The sequence below is a fragment of the Capricornis sumatraensis genome, chromosome 1, assembly GCF_032405125.1.
Source record: "Capricornis sumatraensis isolate serow.1 chromosome 1, serow.2, whole genome shotgun sequence".
In the NCBI taxonomy this organism is placed as follows: Eukaryota; Metazoa; Chordata; class Mammalia; order Artiodactyla; family Bovidae; genus Capricornis; species Capricornis sumatraensis.
Window position 1 is genome coordinate 95704671 of NC_091069.1, and position 18499 is coordinate 95723169.

The following is an 18499-nucleotide window of genomic DNA, read 5'->3' on the forward strand; positions in this document are numbered from 1 at the left end:
TCCATGCACAGTTCATCAGGCACTCTGTCTATCAGATCTAGTCCCTTAAATCTATTTCCCACCTCCACTGTAATTGTAAGGGATTTGATTTAGGTCATACCTGAATGGTCTAGTGGTAAGGCAATAAACGAGGTAATATTATGGTATGACAAGGAAAAATTAATTAACATTTTGTTTTTAAATTAATAGATTTCATTTATAGTGAGGTTTTGTTGTTCAGTTGTTAAGTTGTGTCCAACTCTTTGCAACTTCATGGACTGCAGCACACCTGGCTTCTCTGTCCTTCACCAACTCCTGGAGTCTACTTAAACTCAAGTCCATTGAGTCAGGGATGCTATCCAAAACAGTCTCATCCTCCGTCGCCCCTTCTCCTGCCCTCAGTCTTTCCCAGCATCAGGGTCTTTTCCAATGAGTCAGCTGTTCTCATCAGGTGGCCAAAGTATTGGAGCTTCAGCTTCAGCATCAGTCCTTCCAGTGAATAATCAAAGTTGATTTACTTTAGAATTGACTAGTTTGATCTCCTTGCTGTTCAAGGGACTCTCAGGAGTCTTCTCCAGCACCACAATTCAGAAACATCAGTTCTTCAGTACTCATCCTTCTTTATGGTCCAGCTCTCTCATCTGTACATGATTACTGCAAAAACCATAGCTTTGTTGGCAAAGTGATGTCTCTGCTTTTTAATACGCTGTTTAGCTTTTTCTTCCAAGGAGCAAGCATTTTTTAACTTCATGGCTGCAATCACCATCCACAGTGATTGTGGAGCCCAAGAAAATAAAGTCTGTCACTGTTTCCATTCTCTCCCCATCTATTTGCCATGAAGTGATGGGACCGGATGCTATGATCTTAGTTTTTCGAATGTTGAGTTTCAAACCAACTTCTTCACTCTCCTTCACCCTTATCAAGAGGCTCTTTAGTTCCTCTTCACTCTCTGCCATTAGAGTGGTATCATCTGCATATCTGAGGTTGTTGATATTTCTCCTGGCAATCTTGATTTCAGCCTATGCTTCATCCAGCCCAGCATTTCACATGATTTACTCTGCATATAAGTTAAATAAGCAGGGTAACAATATACAGCCCTGATGTACTTCTTTCCCAATTTGAAACCAGTCTGTTGTTCCATGTCTGCTTCTAACTGTTGCTTTTTGACCCACAAACAGGTCTCTCGGAAATTGATAAGATGGTCTGGTATTCCGATATTTTGAAGAATTTTCCACAGTTTGTTGGGATCCACACAGGCAAAGGCTTTAGCATTTCAGAGCAGTTTTAGGTTTATAGAAAAACTGAGTACTCAGTAGAGAGTTCCCATATACTCACCTCATCCCCTGCTATTTTCCCTACTGTTAACAGTTTGCATTAGTGTGGCACATTTGTTATGACAGATGAGTCAATATTGATATAAAAATATGAACCAAAGTCTACAGTTTACAATAGGCATCACTCTTTGTCCTGTACACTCAAAGCACTTTAACAACTGTGTGCTGGCATATATGCACCATTACAGCTTCCTACAGAATAGTTTCACAGCCCTAAACATCCTGTCTGTGCCACCTGTTCATCCTCACTTCCCCTCCAGCCTCGGCCAGTCTCTTACCTTTTCTCACTGGTGTCTCCACAGCTCGGCCTCTTCCAGAATGCCGTACAGTCGGAATCCCACACCGTGCAGCCTTTTCAGCTTGGCCTCTTTCACTTAAAGTGTGCATCTGAGGTTCCTCGTGTGTTTTTGTGGCTTGACAGTTCATTTCTTTTTATTGCTGGAATCGACATATTTTAATTGCATGAACGTGTATGTTGAAAAAGGGAGGGAAGAGAGTGGTTTCTGTGGGTGTGAAGTGAAGTGTTTGGTGTGGACAGAGCACCAGGCCTGAGGAAGCTCGGGGCATTGAAGAGCAGAGCCAGGAGTGGGGCAGGGGTGGGTTAGCGAGAAGACGCGGCGTGGAGTCTGTGTGCTGATGGCGTGCTCCTGGCGGCTGGGGGAGCCCTAAGAAGCCCTGCAGAGAGACTTCAAGTCAGAGGCGGCCTGGAGTCCCCAGGAGGGGTCTCTGTTTTCAGCGAACGCTTGGGGAACTCTTCCACGAGAAGCCCACGTTGTTGGTCTAACAATTATAGTTACTCTTTTTAACAATAAAGCACCTTCAGATTAGCACATTTTAAAATTACTTACTCTTTAATAAACATTACACTCTGCAGGCAAATTAGTACCAAATCAGCCCATGACATGCATGCTCAGCAGCATGCTTTTATTTTTTTTTAATTATTACTATTATTTGAGCTACAGTGGTTTCCCCCCTTGGCTTCTGTTTACTTAGCAGTTTAAAATTATTTTATTTATTATTTTATCTTTTATATTGCTACTTAGCAATTTTTAAGACCCTTTTTTTTTTACCGTAAAATGTACATCAAATAAAGTTAACAGTTTTAACTGTTTACGCATGTATATTTCAGTGGCATTAATTACCTCATATTGTAGTTCAATCTCCACCGTCCATCCCCATAACTTTTTCATCATCCCAAACGAAAACTCCATGCCCACTAAACAATAACTCCTCATCTGCCTCCCTCCTACCTCCTAGCAACCACCTTTCTATTTTCCCCCGCTATGAACTTGACTACTTAGGTTCCTCTTACAGGTGGAATTACACAGTAATTGTCCTTCTGCTTCTGGCTTCATTCACTTTGCAGTAATGTCTTAGAGATACATCCATGGACTAGAACGTGTCAATACTTCACTCCTTTTTAAGGCCAAATAGTATTCTATGGTATGTAGAGTCGGACATGACTTACCGCAACAAATACGCATACCACATTTCATTAACCACATACTTTTGTGAGTTCTGCGTCTTTGGCTCCGGCTTTGAGCTCCTTCATGCTGCTGACTAACCCCTCCCACCATACACCTCTTTAAACCATACATTTGAAATAAAATCCTCACAATAAAATGTACAGATGAAGAAATAGACATATTTCAATCCTGTCATTCTGTGTGGCCACTTTGAAATGCCTTGTATGTTAGAACTTTTCAGTTGAAGACAAATTAAACCCACTAGAATCAGTCCTGAAAAAAAATAGGTAAAGATATAATTGCAATTTCTGGAATTCATTGTGAAAAGACACTTTTGTGAATCTCCACCACTTAGTCGTTTGTTTGTTCTCTTCCTACTGGAATTCTTTTTCCATGAGTTATGACTAAAGATGACATATCTGTCTGTACTGTTAACTGAACATGAAAATGCAAAGAAAATCTTTTTGACAAATTTGCAGAAATTAAAGACATAAAAAAGAAATTGTAATGTTATTTTTTATTACCATGATAGACCAACATGTAGGTATAAATTTGCCATCTTTCTAAAAGGCATATATTACTATAATTTAAAAGTATTAATCCATTTTTTCTCTTTTGTGCTGTAACTTCACTTTTCTTTTTACATTTTCTTCCAAATATAAAATACTTCTAAGTTTTATATGTACAAATGTATGTATATGTAGCAGATTAAATAATGTGCATTTATTACTACAAAAGTAATATGCCATATGACTAATGGTTGTGAAAGCTATGAATTACATAAAATCAATTGTTGAAAATTTACAAATAACTATAAATTTAATGACAGTTAGTACAAAGACTGAAAGACAGTGTTAATTGGATAACCTTAGAAAGAACCTATATTCTTTTTGAGCTGAAAGAATATTCTTAGTGAGCTTCGATCCAAACCTAAGAAGGAATATGATGAGAAAGAAACTTGAAAAAAAAATTAACTACTCATTTTATTTTACTAATCTGACTTCAAACAATGGTCTTTATAAAAAATAGTTTAAAGAAAAAATTTATACTTTTATGATTTTAAAATAATGTGGGATTCCCCTGGTGGTTCAGTGGTTAAGAATCTACCTGTTAGTGCAGGTTCGATCCCTGGTCCAGGAAAAGTCCACATGTCACAGGGCAACTAAGCCCACGCATCCCAGCTACTGAGCCCGTGTGCTATAACTACTGAGCCTGTGTGCTATCACTACTGAGCCCGTGTGCTATCACTACTGAGCCCGTGTGCTATAACTACTGAGCCCGTGTGCTATAACTAACTACTGAGCCCATGTGCTATAACTACTGAGCCCATGTGCTATAACTAACTACTGAGCCCGTGTGCTATAATTAACTACTGAGCCCGTGTGCTATAACTACTGAGCCCATGTGCTATAACTAACTACTGAGCCCGTGTGCTATAACTAACTACTGAGCCCGTGTGCTATAATTAACTACTGAGCCCATGTGCTATAACTACTGAGCCCATGTGCTATAACTAACTACTGAGCCCGTGTGCTATAACTAACTACTGAGCCCGTGTGCTATAACTAACTACTGAGCCCGTGTGCTATAACTAACTACTGAGCCCGTGTGCTATAACTAACTACTGAGCCCATGTGCTATAACTACTGAGCCTGTGCGCTATAACTACTGAGCCCGTGTGCTATAACTAACTACTGAGCCCATGTGCTATAACTACTGAGCCCGTGTGCTATAACTACTGAGCCCATGTGCTATAACTAACTACTGAGCCCGTGTGCTATAACTAACTACTGAGCCCGTGTGCTATAACTACTGAGCCCGTGTGCTATAACTAACTACTGAGCCCGTGTGCTATAACTACTGAGCCCGTGTGCTATAACTAACTACTGAGCCCGTGTGCTATAACTACTGAGCCTGTGTGCTATAACTACTGAGCCCGTGTGCTATAACTACTGAGCCTGTGTGCTATAACTACTGAGCCTGTGTGCTATAACTACTGAAGCCTGTGTTCCAGAGCCTGTGCTCTGCAACAAGAGAAGCCGCAGCAACGAGAAGCCCATGCATCGCAACTAGAGAGTAGCCCCTCTGCCCGCCACAACTAGAGAAAGCCTACCCGAAGTAATGCAGATCCAGATCAGCCATAAATAAAAATAAATACATGAAATAATGTGAGGCATAAAAATAAGATTAAATCTTAATTCAAATCTTTATAGAATTGTTTGTTACTAACATTCGTAACTTTGGAGATGCTAATCTTTAAGAACTAAATTAACTTTATTTAGTCACATTTAGGTCATGAGGCTTTCAAGAGAAAATACTATTTGGGAATTCTGTAGGTTGCATTTGGATGAATTAAAACATCAATATACATTTCTACCTCCAAAACATTGCAAGGGGAAAAAACTCCAAGATTATGTACCATTATCCATGTTCAGTGAGCTTCAATCCAAACATAATAAAGAATATGATAAAAAGAGAAACTCTTGGGAAAAGTTCTCATTTGTTTTACTAAACTGACTTCTATACAATGGCCTTTATAAAAATAATTTAAATTGTTTGTTGTTCAGTTGCTAAGACATGTCTGACTCTTTGCGACCCCATGAACTTCAGCATGCCAGGCTTTCACAATCTCCTGGAGTCTGCTCAAACTCATGTCCATTAACTCAGTGATGCTATCCAACCATCTCATCCTCTGTCACTCCCTTCTCCTGCGTTCAATCTTTCCTAGCATCAGGATCTTTTCCAAATGAATCAGCTCTTTGCATCAGGTGGCCAAAGTATTGGAGCTTCAGCATCAGTCCTTCCAATGAATATTCAGGATTGATTTCCTTTAGTGTTGACTGATTTGATCTCCTTGCTATCCAAGGGACTCTCAAGAGTCCTCTCCAGCACCACAACTTGAAAGCATCAATTCTTCGGTACTCAGCCTTCTTTATGGTCCAACTCTCACACCCATACATGACTACTAGAAAAACCACAGCTTTGACTATATAGAACTTTATCAGCAAAGTGATGTCTCTGCTTTTTAATATACTATCTAGATTTGTCATAGCTTTTCTTCCAAGCCTTTTAATTTCATGGCTGCAGTCACCATCCATAGTGATTTTGGGGCCTAAGAAAATAAAGTCTGTTACTGTTTCTATTCTTTCCCCATCTATTTGCCATGAAGTGATGGAACTGGATGCTCTATGGTCTTCATTTTTTTTAATGTGTCCAGCCAGCTTTTTCACTCTCCTCTTTCACCCTCATCAAGAGGCTCTTTAGTTCCTTTTAGCTCTCTGCCATTAGAGTGGTATCATCTGCATATCTGAGGTTGTTGATATTTCCTCAGCAGTCTTGATTCCAGCCCAGCATTTTGCATAATGTACTCTGCATATAAATTAAATAAGCAAGGTGACAATATACAGCCTTGACGTACTCCTTTCCCAATTTGGAACCAGTCTGTTGTTCCATGTCTATTTCTAACTGTTGCTTCTTGATTTGAATAGAGGTTTCTCAGGAAACAGGTAAGGTGGTCTGGTATTCCCATCTCTAAGAACTTTCCACAGTTTGTTGGGATCCACACAGCGTAATCAATGAAGCAGAAGTAGACGTCTTTTTGGAATTCCCTGGATCATCCCTATGATCCACCAGATGTTGGCAATTTGATGTCTAGTTCCTCTGCTTTCACTAAATCCAGCTTGTATATCTGGAAGTTCTTGGTTCATATACAGCTGAAGCCTAGCTTGAAGAATTTGGAGTATAACCTTGTTAAGCATGTAAAATGAGTACCCCTTTTCCGTAGTTTCAATATTCTTTGGCATTATCCTTCTTTGGGATTGGAACGAAAACTGACATTTTCCAGTTCTATGGCCACTGCTGAATTTTCTAAATTTGCTGGCATATTAAAGGCAGCACTTTGACAGCATCATCTCTTAGGATTTGAAATAGCTCAGCTGGAATTCCATCACCTCTACTAACTTAATTCATAGTAATGTATCCTAAGGCATGCTTCACTTCACAGTCCAGGATATCTGGCTCTAGGTGAGTGACCATACCATGGTGATTATCTGGGTCAGGAAGACCTTCTTTGTATAGTTCTGTGTATTCTTGCCACCTCTTCTTAATGTCTTCTGCTTCAGTTAGGTCCTTGCCGTTTCTGTCATATAAATATATTTACCTATACATATTTTTTGATGAGCCATTTGAGAATTCATTGCAAACATCAGGACACTCTCCTCCAAGTCCTTCTGCCTGTGTCTACTAAGAATAAGGTTATCCTTCATAACGACATAATTATTGCGCTCAGAAAATTTAACATCAATATAATATTATCTAATATAAACATCATATATTAGGTCATACCCAGTGGTTGTCACAATGTCCCTTGTAACTACGGTTTCCCTGTAAACCCAGAATCACACAGTGCATCCGTTGTGATGTTTCTTTCATCTCCTTTATTGCTGCCACTATTGCCTTGTCTATCCCTTTTTTCTGTGATATTGTTATCTTTTAAGAGTTCAAGTCAATTGCTTTGCGGAATGCCCTTCGATTTTGGTTTGTCTGTTTCTTCGTTATTAGATTCAAGCCAAGTCCATTTGACAGGAATCTTACCCAGACAATGTGTCTTTTTCAAAGCCTCACAGGGGGAGGTACTCTTGTTCTATTAATGGTAATGTGAGACTTGTCATTGAGCTCAGGCAGTGTCCAGGAGAATTCTCTGCTGCAGAGATGCCTGAAGACTTTCCCCTTTGTAATACATCAATAATTTGTGAGGAGATGCTTTGAAACTGTATGAGTAACCCTGTTCCCCAACAATCTTGCACCCTGTGGTAGGGTTTTGTTTGTGGTGAAGGAAAATGCAGTGTTTATTCCAGGGCACCCACCCCGGAATAATGGTTTTATTTCCCATTGATTCTTGTGTGAATCAATCATTAACCCTAGTTGTTACAAAAATGGTAATTTTTCAATGGTATAATTCCTACATTTATTGATTGGCTTTCTTTTATTTTAAAAAACATCTTTCCTTCTCCTTTTATATTGTTAATGTTATTAGTACTGTGAACTCATAGATTATTTATAATTGCATATTTTTAAGTTATTCATTTTTGATACAGAAGTTGTCTCATGTTTAACCAGTGGCAGCCTCTCAAGCTCATGCCTGTGACCTTTGACATGTCCTCGTGTTTTTCTTGTTTTCTGTCACACAACATATTCCAGGCTTACCTCACACTTTCCTGCCCCAGTCCTGGAATCGACCATTTCTCCAAAAAGCCCTGGCTCTTTTTAAATGGGAAATATTTAGAAATCAGAATCTGAGAGATATTCATGTCCAGTGCTACTGGAGTATCATTTCGCAGTGGACAGATTTAGAAGATACACGAACACATTAAAAAAAAAAATCATGGCATTCGAATGGATAACCCTAGTTTCACTCTAACACCACAAGACTTTTCCTCTCATTTCTGTGCTCTCCATCTGTACTGTAAAGTTCCTTCATCAACCAAAGGCCACCAGAAGCCCTCCTGTAGTTGAACAAAGTTACATATATTGACCTGTTGCGACAAGGGAAACCGCTCAACTTGGGGAGCCATGGAATGTCCCGGGGGAGAGTGTCAGGAAGAACTTGGCAGGATTCGGGCTTGTGTTGGATTATTATGGAGAAAGGTTTGAGGGAATGGGTTTTGCTCTGAATATGGCTGATAAGGAGGCTTAATTCTAATCTAGAAAGAGAGAAGCATGGGAACAAGGCTACCAATCACAGTGTTAGGCCATTTTGTGGTTTAAACAATATTCAAGGACTTCCCTGGTCCAGCAGATAGATGTCCACCTGCCAATGCAAGGCACACAGGTTCCATCCCTGGTCCAGGAGGATTCCACATGCCGCCAGTGACCAGGCCTTTGTGCCACAACTACCGAGCCTGCGTGCTGCAACTACTGAAGCCCATGGGCCTAGACCCGTGCTCTGCAACAAAAGGAGCCACCGCAGTGAGAAGCCCCCGCATTAGAACTAGAGAGTAGCCTCCACTCGCTGCAGCTAGAGAAAGCCTGCATGCAGCAACAAGACCCGGCACAGACAAAAATATAAATAAATAAATAATTTTTAAAAACCAACTAGAACAAAAAACAATATTCATGTTTTTAAAAAATTTTTTTGTCTGTGTTTGGACATGATGATAAGTGAAAGTGAAGTGTACTTGTTCAGTTGTGTATGACTCTGCAACCTCAGGGCCTGTAGCCCGCCAGGCTCCTCTGTCCAGGGAGTTCTTCAGGCAAGAATACTAGAGTGGGTTGCCTTGCCCGTCTCCAGAGGATCTTCCCAACCAGGGCGATCAAACCTGGCTCTGTCGCATTCCAGGCAGATTCGTTACCATCTGAGCCACCGGAAAGCAGTGGACATGATTATAAGGTAACTCTGCTTTTTGGGGGTCTATCACCATCACAGAGTGGCCTTCTCTGATGTTGCCGTTCTGTGAAATTATTTACTTTTAATTTAAATTGTTTACTTTATAATTTTTAATTATAATAATTTAATAATATAAGTGTTTTAATAAACTCCACAGCTTAGCTCCCAGAGCCAGGGGCTAATTCTCTCTCGGTATCTTCCTTTTTCCACAGTGAAAGCATTCACTCCCAACAATATCAATATATTTAGGTCATTTGTTCAATCCAACAATACACACAAAATGATTTCAGAATTGTTACACACATACCACTGTCAACAACAAAAATATCAAGTAAAATTCAAGATTTCTTTGTAGATTTTTTAAACTCTCAGAAATATGTCCAATTAAGAGAACTGTGTTTATTGCTATATTTAAAATGGATAACCAACAAGGGCCTACTGTATAACACAGGGAACTCTGCTTAATGTTATGTGGCAGCCTGGATGGGAGGGGAGCTTGGGGGAGAATGGATACATGTATAAGTATGGCTGAGTCCCTTCACTGTACACCTGAAACTATCACAACATCGTTAATCAGCTATATCCCAATACAAAATAGAAAGGTTTTTTTTTAAAAAAAAGAGGACTGTGCTCAAAGTTCTTGAACTAATCATTTTTTCTTTATGAGTTTGTTACTAATTTGACTTACAGCTAAGTTCATTTTAAAATGTTAAGTATTTTCCCCTATCCTCATTGATTTACTCTTGTTTTTTGAATATGTAAAATATTAACATAGTTAAAAAGTCAAAACTATATGAAAAAGTTTGTATTCAGAAAAGTCTCATTCTTTCCTGTCTTCCTCTCTCTGAATTCCCACCTAGCCCCTCTAGGTAAGCCAGTCTCATTAAATTTCTGGTCTATCTTTCCAATCTTTCCTTTTACAAAAATAAACAGACACAATATACTTTAAAAAAATTAATTTGTTTTAATTGGAGGCTAATTACGATATTGTGGGGTTTGCCATACATTGACATGGGTCAGCCTTGAGTGTATCCACCATGTGTGCCCCATTCCGAACCCCACTCCCACCTCCCTCCCCGTCCCTTCCCTCTTGGTTGTCCCAGTGCACCGGCTTTGGGTGCCCTGTCACCTGGACTGGTGATCTAGTTCACATATGGTAATATACATGTTTCAATGCTCTTCTCTCAAATCATCCCAACCTCGCCTTCTCCCACAGAGTCCAAAAGTCTGTTCTTTATATCTGTGTCTCTTATGCTGTCTCACATATAGGGTCATCATTAACCATCTTTCTAAATTTCATATATATGCGTTAATATACTATATTGGTGTTTTTCTTTCTGACTTACTTCACTCTGTATAATAGGCTCCAGTTTCATCCACCTCATTAAAACTGATTCAAATGTGTTATTTTTAATAGCTGAGAAATACTCCATTGTGTATATGTACCACAGCTTTCTTATCCATTCATCTGCCAATGGACCTCTAGGTTGCTTCCATGTCCTAGCTATTGTAAACAGTGCTGCAACGAACACTGGGGCACACGTGTCTCTTTCAATTCTGGTTTCCTCAGTATGTATGCCCAGCAGTGGGATTGCTGGGTTATATATATACTTTTATTTCCCTTACACAAAAGTCAGCATATAAAGTATACTTTTAAACTTTTTTTTAAAAGGAAGGTTTATTGAAGTATGATATATTCACTACTTTTTAAGTGTATAGTTTGATTTATACTGATGTATCACACTAAGTAACCAGCACCAAAGGCAAGATACAGAATATGTCCATCACCCCAACAAGTTCCCTGGCCCTTTGCAGTCAATTTTCTTCCACTCCTACCCTCTGGCAAGCACTGATTTAATTCCTCTCTCTATTATTTTACCTTTTCTAGAATATCATGGGCTTCCCTGATAGCTCAGTTGGTAAAGAGTCTGCCTGCAATGCAGGAGACCCCAGTTCAATTCCTGGGTTGGGAAGATCCCCTGGAGAAGGGATAGGCTACCCACTCCAGTATTCTTGGGCTTCCCTTGTGTCTCAGCTGGTAAAGAATCTGCCTGCAATGTGGGAGACCTGGGTTCAATCCCTGGGGTGGGAAGATCCCCTGGAGAAGGGAAAAGCTACCCACTCCAGTATTCTGGATTGGAGAATTCCATGGACTGTATAGTCCATGGGGTTGCAAAGAGTTGGACACTATTGAGCGACTTAAAAAAAAAAAAAAGAATATAATACAAATGGGATCAGATGGTATTTAGCCCTTTGTATTCTCTGGCCTCTTTCACGTAGCATAATGAATGTGAGATTCATAATTGTTAAAAATACTAGTTTGTCGGGAGACACGTTAGGCATTACTGACGAAACGGAGGCACGGCCCCAGAACCCTCTCCTCATTCCGCAGGCACAGTCCCAGGATGAAAGAGTTAGGCCTTGTAATTCTGACTTGTCTTTTCCTTTCCTCGGCTGAGTCAACTGGAAAGGAATATTAGGGTGCTTATTGTTCTTGAGAGGAGCATGAGAAGGCACAAAGCCTTCTGCAGCTGTGCTCAGAGAATAATTCATAAAGTTAATCATTGACATTTGTTTAAGGACTTTTACAAAAGAGTGTTCCAGGATGAGCACATAGGCCATAGCTTGAGGCCATGGGAGGGATTGCTATATGAAGCCTATTTGTGAGGAGAATGTTTATGGCAAAGGAGTTTACTGAATTTGGGGCTTAGAAATAATTAAAATAGTTAGAAGTTAAAGATTTAAGGAATGTTGTAAAGTTAGCATATTTTACTATAGCTTATAGAAGTTAGGAATTTTTAGAGACACTATAGCTAGAAGCCTTTTTTTTTAATTTATTAAAAAAATTTTATTTCTACTTTATTTTGCTTTACAATACGGTATTGGTTTTGCCATACATTGACATGAATGAGCCACGGGTGTACATAAGTTCCCAATCCTGAACCCCCCTCCCACCTCCCACCCCATATCATCTCTCTGGATCATCCCTGTGCACCAGCCCCAAGCATCCTGTATCCTGTATTGAACATAGACTGGCGATTAATTTCTTACATGATAGTATCCATGTTTCAATGCCATTCTCCCAAATCATCCCACCCTCTCTCTCTCCCACAGAGACCAAAAGTCTGTTCTAAACATCTGTGTCTCTTTTGCTGTCTCACATACAAGGTTATCATTACCATCTTTCTAAATTCTATATATATGTGTTAGTATACTGTATTGGTGTTTTTCTTTCTGGCTTACTTCACTCTGTATAATAGGCTCCAGTTTCATCCATCTCATTAGAACTGATTCAAATGTATTCTTTTTAATGGCTGAGTAATATTCCATTATGTATATGTACCACAGCTTTCTTATCCATTCATCTGTTGATGGACATCTAGGTTGTTTCCATGTCCTGGCTATTATAAACAGTGCTGCAATGAGCACTGGGGTACACATGTCTCTTTCCATTCTGGTTTCCTTGGTGTGTATGCCCAGCAGTGGGATTGCTGGGTCATAAGGCAGTTCTATTTGCAATTTTTTAAGGAATCTCCACACTGTTCTCCATAGTGGCTGTACTAGTTTGCATTTCCACCAACAGTGTAAGAGAGTTCCCTTTTCTCCACACCCTCTCCAGCATTTATTGCTTATAGACTTTTGGATCACTGCCATTCTGACTGGTGTGAAATGGTACCTCATTGTGGTTTTGATTGGCCACAGCAATCAGAGCAGAAAAAGAAATAAAAGGAATCCAGTTTGGAAAAGAAGAAGTAAAACTCTCACTGTTTGCAGATGACATGATCCTCTATATAGAAAACCCTAAAGACTCCACTAGAAAATTGCTAGAGCTAATCAATGAATATAATAAAGTTGCAGGATATAAAATCAACACACAGAAATCCCTTGCATTCCTATACACTAATAATGAGAAAGTAGAAAAAGAAATTAAGGAAACAATTCCATTCACCATTGCAACGAAAAGAATAAAATACTTAGGAATATATCTACCTAAAGAAACTAAAGACCTATATATAGAAAATTATAAAACACTGATGAAAGAAATCAAAGAGGACACTAATAGATGGAGAAATACACTATGTTCATGGATCGGGAGAATCAATATAGTGAACATGAGTATACTACCCAAAGCAATTTATAGAGTCAATGCAATCCCTATCAAGCTACCAGCAGTATTTTTCACAGAGCTAGAACAAATAATTTCACAATTTGTATGGAAATGCAAAAAACCTCGAATAGCCAAAGCAATCTTGAGAAAGAAGAATGGAACTGGAGGAATCAACCTGCCTGACTTCAGGCTCTACTACAAAGCCACAGTCATCAAGGCAGTATGGTACTGGCACAAAGACAGAAATATAGATCAATGGAACAAAATAGAAAGCCCAGAGATAAATCCACACACCTATGGACACTTTATCTTTGACAAAGGAGGCAAGAATACACAATGGAGTAAAGACAATCTCTTCAACAAGTGATGCTGGGAAAACTGGTCAACCACTTGTAAAAGAATGAAACTAGACCACTTTCTAATACCATACACAAAAATAAACTCAAAATGGATTAAAGATCTAAACGTAAGACCAGAAACTATAAAACTCCTAGAGGAGAACATAGGCAAAACACTCTCCGACCTAAATCACAGCAGGATCCTCTATGATCCACCTCCCAGAATACTGGAAATGAAAGCAAAAATAAACAAATGGGATCTAATTAAAATTAAAAGCTTTTGCACAACAAAGGAAACTATAAGCAAGGTGAAAAGACAGCCTTCTGAATGGGAGAAAATAATAGCAAATGAAGCAACTGACAAACAACTAATCTCAAAAATATACAAGCCACTCCTGCAGCTCAATTCCAGAAAAATAAATGACCCAATCAAAAAAATGGGCCAAAGAACTAAATAGACATTTCTCCAAAGAAGACATACGGATGGCTAACAAACACCTGAAAAGATGTTCAACATCACTCATTATTAGAAGCCTTATTAAGAGATAGTGAGCTCAGGATGTTAGGGGCAAACAGGACTTGGGAAGAGAAGTAGTAAACTGAGGAATGTAGCATGAGTTACAATGAAATCACAAGTTAACTATAGAAGAAGTAGATAATAGATGATAAGGCTGATTCCAAGAGAATCACTAAAGCAGGAACTCTGTGTGAAGAGCAACAGTGATTTATAGAGATAATAAATCTAGGTGAGAGGGAACTGAAAATGTCAAACCTCTGACCTAATGTTTTTTATAAAAGTATAAAAGAGAATCTTAAACTTGAAATAAATAGGCAGTCCAAAAGAAAACTGAGAGGCTGTCTCATTTGCCGACATTGTTCGTCTCTTCAGGTTGAATCCCTGGCTGCTGGAGCTGGACTCCGGCAGTAGTTGTCCCTTCCTTTCTGTTGCTGTACACTATTCTGCTGTGTGGCCAGAACAATTTACTTATCCTTCTACTAGTTCGTGGCCTTTCTTCCAGTTGATTGCACTTTCATATTCTAACAGCATCAACTGGAAGGAATTTCTTATCACTTTACAGAGTTCTTTCCTATTCTCCTACCTCCACTTTCATATAGGTTATAAAATTAACAGCTTTATTGAGATATAATTCATAAAACATAAGGTTCACCATTTTAAAGTGTACAATTCAGTGGCTTTTAGTTTATGCACAAAATTGTGTGTGGATCAACACTATATAATTACAGATATTTTCATCACCACAAAAAGAAACTCCATACCCATTAGTAGTCACATCTTATCCCTAATCCTATCTACTTTCTTTTTCTAAGAATTTGTCTATTGAGGATTTTTCATGTAAATAGAATCCTATGTGGTCTTTTTTCTCTGGCTTCTTTCACTTGGCATAATGATTTCAATGTTCATGCACAGTTGTTGCATGTATCAGTACTCCATTCCTTTTCAATATAGCACATTTTGTTTACCCATTCACCAGCTGATGGACATTTGTGTTGTTTGTACTTTTTGACTTCTAGAAGAAAAGCTATGAACATTCACATAGAAGATTTTGTGTTGGCATGCTTTTACTTCTCTCAGGTAGATATCTAGAATTGCTGGGTCATATGGTAACTCCATGTTAAACTATTTGAGAAACTGTCAGACTGTTTTCCAAAGCAGCTGAACTATCAGGCCAGAATACTGGAGTGGGTGGCCTTTCCCTTCTCCAGGGGATCTTCCCAACCCAGGGATCAAACCCAGGTCTTCCACATTGTGGGTGGATTCTTCACCAGCTGAGCCACAAAGGAAGCCACAGGGATAGAGACTGTGTTGCATCTATATAGATCAATCTGGAGAGTACTGCCATCTTTACAGTATTCTAACTCATGAACAGGTGGTGTCTATCCATTTATTGTAGATCTTCTTCAATTTCTTTCAATAATGTTTTATGGTTTTCAGTGTACAAATCCTATACTTATTTAAGTAAATTTATTCCTGAATATTTTATTCTTTTTATGCTATTGTATATGGAATTGTTCTAATTTTATTTTCAGATTATTCATTATTAGTGTATAGAAATAGAACTGATATATTGATCTTGTACCCTACAATCTTGCTGAACTCATTTACTGGTTCTAATATAGTTCTTTGTGGATCCCTCAGGATTTTTAAAACAAGTTTAATTTTATTAATTAATTTATATACTTGCTTAACAAAAGGATTTAGCTTTTTTTTTTTCTTTCAGTTTTTAGTCCCTGGAACAATTTGCATAATGTTAGGATTATCTGGTGTTTGAGAAATTTGATAGAATTCCCTTATATATGGTATATATTGCAAGTAAATTGCAAGTGAAGTCACTCAGTCATGTCTGACTCTTCAATCCCATGGACTGTAGCCTACCAGGCTCCTCTGTCCATGGGATTTTCCAGGCAAGAATACTGGAGTGGGTTGCCACTTCCTTCTCCAGATCTTCCTGACCCAGGGATTGAACCTGGGTCTCCCACATTGTAGGCAGACACTTTACAGTCTGGACCACCAGGGAAGTCTGATATATGGTATATATAGGTGTATTTATTTGATAAATGTCTCTATTATTTTATGGAGACTGGTCTGTTTTCTCCCTCCACAAGGGTCCATTTTGGGAATTGTTTTCCCTTGGAAATTATTTATCTGTGGTTTGAAATTTGTTTACATAAAGTTGTACAAAATAGTCTCTCTTTTTTTTTATTTTTAGTTTCCTCTGTTCCTATGGTTATTTCCCCTATGTGCCTTCTTATTGTGTATTTTTTGTGCTTACTTCCTTTTTCCCTTAATTAGTTTAGCTATTGATTTGTTGATCTTGTTAATTTTTTCCCAAAGAACCAGCATTTTGATTTATTATTTCCACTATCTCTTGTTTCCTACCTCATTAATTATGCTTTTATGCTTATTAGTTACTTCCTTGTTCATTCTTTGATTAGTCCTTTTCTGGCTACTTGTGGGAGCTAAAATTTTAAATAAACAAAAGATAACTTACAGTTTGCCAACTATTTTTTAGCAAAAAATGAAGGGTTTTAAAAACTTCAAGCTATGAATCCAAGGAACAAAGTTCCTTCTAGAATATTTTACTTAAAAAATTTCCTTCATGAATTAAGGTTAATGAGATCAATGATGTGATATTATGATGTGAACATAAACATTTGTTTTATTCCACAAATGTGTAATATGAGGACCATAGGAACAATCTAAGCCTGACACATTTGAGATACTGTCTGTACACCCTATTATATAATTTTAAGTTTTCAGTTGAATTTTTAATCATAAAGTATCAGATTATTGATGATAATTACCTCTGAAGCTAATTTTCCAATGATGGCATTTCATTTTATGCTTGTCTTTGACTTAACATTTATTTTGCCATATGGACTGAATGTGTTTGGTCCACTTCTACCCAGAAGAGGGCGAGGAGCTTGCAAGACACAGTCTGGTTTAGGGGTGGCCAAGAGAGAAGGGAATGGGATAGAGGTTAGTTAGGCTTGAAGTGCCAGCTAGAAGGCCCAATTGTGGTCCAGGAGCCCTGGGACCACCTCTCTTGGGCCTCCTATGGACCACCTCCCTTGTTACCTAAGAGGGCCTCTTGGACCTCGGGGTTCCTCCCAGGATGTTGCATCCCAGAGACCCGTAGGACGTCCCTCTGGGGCGCTCCATCCTGCTAGGCTCTGGAGCCAAGGGCGAAGCTTCCAGGGCATTGACAGGCGAGGTCCGTACCTACCTATCCTCAGTCTTTCCTTCCAGAACCTGTGCCCCTTCGCCTGGACAAAGCTTCAGCTCGCACTTCTGGACTTGGGAGAACAACCGAGTTATTTACAAACAAAAGCAGGCAAGAGGCTGCAGGGACCGTGGCAGGCGGTGGATCGGCCATCTCGGTGCGGAGCTCCGGGGAGTGGGGTCCCTGGAGAGACCAGCAGCAGGCTGCGCCTTTGCCGGGCCCGGAGCCCCTTCCCGATCCCTACGCCCGGACTGGAGCACCGAACTCGGGCATCCGTTTGACTTAGGAAAACATATGCAGTGAGGAATTGGTGTTCTTAAGAAATACATCACATTTGTCAGACAGAGATTGAGCTCAGCTATACAAAGCAAGTCAGGAATCTTCTGAAGAAATAGCAACCTAAAAAAAAAAAAAACCTAGAAGGAGGACGAAGAAAACAAGTATGTTCTCATGTGAAGCATCCTTTCTCATCCCGTGAGAAAATGAGTGGCCCCGCCGGACAGCATGTACTTACTTCGGAGCACCTGACCTCGCAGGGCACTGTGGAGCTAGCCTGCTGTGCTGACGACCAGAGAAAAGTGGAAATCGCACTTTTCGCGGTGCACAGAAGGCAGAGCCACCGTTAGACACTTGCTGAAAGCAACGTAAATTAAGTAAAAGCCAGTATCTTTGAGATTCCCAAAGACTGACAGAACACAGCAGTATTTGGGGGAGGGAAAAAAATCATAGCACCATTTGTATTTTAAAAGGTAGATGCTGAAACGGCACACCAACAAACTCAAAAGGCACACCAACAACTCCTCAATAACAGAGGACACAGGGCAGATTACTCACCAAATCTTCACGAAATTCGACCAGGGAATATATGTATGCTTATGGCTGATTCATTGTTGTTATATGGCAGAAACTAACACAACATTGTAAAACAATTATCCTCCAATTAAAAATAAATTAATAACCCATAGTTCACACACAAAAAAAACCAAATTGAAATAAAGACCCGTTTCAGATAATAAAAAAGAGAGAAATTTGACCAGGACTTGTATGAATATTATCATACTCATATATCCATATACCTATCCTCTTATATCCATATTCACATATATTTCAGAAAATACAAGAGATGGAGGAAAGAAGGATAGTGAG